General features: G+C 39.8%; 1 pseudogene; it reads right to left on the bottom strand.

The window, feature by feature from the left end:
- Positions 1–475: 475 nt before the first annotated feature.
- LOC102845137 lies at positions 476–2,405 on the bottom strand (annotated as a pseudogene).
- Positions 2,406–2,640: the final 235 nt, after the last annotated feature.

Here is a 2,640-nt window from a genome sequence, read left to right as displayed (position 1 = left end):
TATGTGAGATGGAGCTTCAAAATCCTTGTCTACAGAGAGCAAGTTGTTTTTACTCTTTCCACGTAAGACCTATTTGTCCTCTTGGTGGTCCATGGTCTGTTCAATACTCTTCTCCAGCACCACAACTCAAAGGCATTGATTCTTCTTCTATAATCCTTAGTCACTGTCCAGCTCTTTGATTCATAGCAAAATTGCAAAGATCAAGGCCTGGATCCAGAGCACTTCAGTCCCTTGATTGAAATAATTGTTCTTTATCACTTTTGAGAGGTTCCTGCAAGTAGACTGCCTTAATTTAGTTTGTGTTTTGATTTCCTGACAGCTGATACCAAGATTATTGATTATGTTATCTCAATGTTAGCCATAATGTTTTATTATTATTAGTCATGTATATTGCTTTGTTTTAGAGTTTTATTCCCCACTCCTTCCCTAACTGTAATATTTTTTAGGGTGCCAGACAGTGATTCTTTATTAAACATTAAAGCACAACTGGAGGTCCCTGTGATGAGAGTGGAGGCACTGGGGATGGAGAAAGGGACACTTGGAGTAAATCAGTCAGTCCCATCTTCACAAAAAAGGGGAGGGAACAGGGCATTGTCAGCTCAAACTTGTTGATGATGTCAGGATGCAGGACCCCAAGCTTAGTGATGCTCTGACCCCAGACAAAGGCCCTGGCACCCCAGGAAGAAAGCAGAGCCTTCAGAATCTTTGATCACAAAGCCTGCCTTCTTTTGACTAGGAAGTGCTGTGGGCAACTGCATGATTCTGTCCAGCAGCTATTGGATGATCTCAAACTCAGGGCTCTTACTGTAATACACAACATAGAAGTTGCTGCAGTTTCTCGTGCTTACATCTTTGCTAGAATCTTCTACTACAATGTCAGACATTTCAAACAATTTCAGAGCATCTTCTGATTTGCTGCTATGGACTTCAGGAGGCCAGGAAAAATGGTAGTGCATGCCACCTGAAATTCAGCTGTTTTTGGATTACTTACATGAACTGCCGTGGTTTCAGAACTTCTTAGAAGCACAGGGCAAAGGTAAACACTTCACTGAACCCACCTGCTGCCATGTCGTGCCTGAGCAGTTCTGTCAGCTTATTAAGAGGAAATTGATTAGCTACGGAGTATGTTTTCAGGAGATGCATCTGAATGTTGTTCTATCCATAAGCAATAGCAGCATCTTCTATGGTATTACAGGCATGCATGATGTCAGTTCAGATTGGAGGGATTTCAAGCTCTTTGTGATTTACATTCCCTATGACTTCTGATTTTAAATACAACCTGATCAGAAGCTTTGCAAAATTATCTGGAATTTATCTGATTCCAGTTTTTTTTGTTAATGAGATCAGCTCTCAAAATCTCCTTCCGGTAAACCAATTCGGAAAAAGTATATGTGATTTCCCATTAGGAAAAATTACCTCATCTGCCTCAACTCTAAACTTACTCTCATGGTGTGAACATGGTGACAAGAATATCAAGGACGATTTTTGCCTTAGTAAAGTCAATTCTGTGCATTCAATAAACATGTTTCTAGTCTTTAGTGTTATTTTGGTATGATCCCCAATGACGATTGGTGGCATTGAAAGTACAGCACCATTGCTAGCATAGATTTCTGGATGGTTGTTGTTATTGCTGATTGCTGTTGAGTCAAGCATTCCTCATAGCGACCCTATGAAGAAAAGGCCTGAAGCCTTTCTGTAACTATTATAATTTATCAACGTTTGTAGGGTTTCCAGACGCTTGTTGTTTAATAAATGGATGCCACTCCTGCTTCCAAAGATTATTGGGTATCAAGGTTTATTTTCAATGATAAGTAAATAAGGGTGGTTGTCAGTCTTGGATAATTACATGCTATATACTTCTTGGTCCTATCCAGAGGCTTGAATTTGATATCTAAAAGACCCTTTGTGGTGTATGTAAAAGTTGCTGACAACATGTCCAAATCATGAGCTTCAATGATGACCAACAAACTTTTTCTGCAAATGTTTTAATGTAATTTCTCCTGAAGATCAATGACGCTGTCAAAGCAATATATTGTGGAGAACGGCTGCTGTAGCATAAGGGCATATGTTAGCTGTCTCTTCTGTAAGAGTCAGTCTGTGGATTACCACATTAGGTGTTACCTGTTTATCTACTGGAGCCTTTATCCTTTCTTTGAAGACTTGGAGTCCTCGGACCAATCCAGGAGATCATATCCATTGGCAGACACAACAGTTTTGTAAAGAACAGCATCAGAGGCCCTGGATGCCTTTTCATTACCTTGCTCCTTCCTTATAAGTTCCTTATCTGAAGTAATTTCATCAAGTTCCAGGCCAAATTCAAAACAAAGTTTGTAAAATTCCTCTTCCGTTTAGGAGCGGCCCAAATCTTGAAAGAGCAGATCGTGCTTCACACTGACAGTTGGCATGGTGAGTCGAGCTCACTCCTAGCCTCAATTTCTTGTGGTCCACATAGTCAAAGGCCTTTGCATAGTCAATAAAGCACAAAGAAACATTATTCTGGAATTCTCTGCATTCAACCAGGATCCATCTGTCATCAGCAATGATATTTCTGTTTTCACAGCCTCTTTTATACCCAGTTTATGTTTCTAGGAGTTTTCTATTGAAGTACTATTGTAGTAGTTTTTGGATAATCTTCTGTAA

The sequence above is a fragment of the Elephantulus edwardii genome, unplaced genomic scaffold, assembly GCF_000299155.1.
Source record: "Elephantulus edwardii isolate Elephantulus edwardi_28Jun2011 unplaced genomic scaffold, EleEdw1.0 scaffold00286, whole genome shotgun sequence".
Classification (NCBI taxonomy): domain Eukaryota; kingdom Metazoa; phylum Chordata; class Mammalia; order Macroscelidea; family Macroscelididae; genus Elephantulus; species Elephantulus edwardii.
This window is presented reverse-complemented; position numbering and strand designations above follow the sequence as displayed.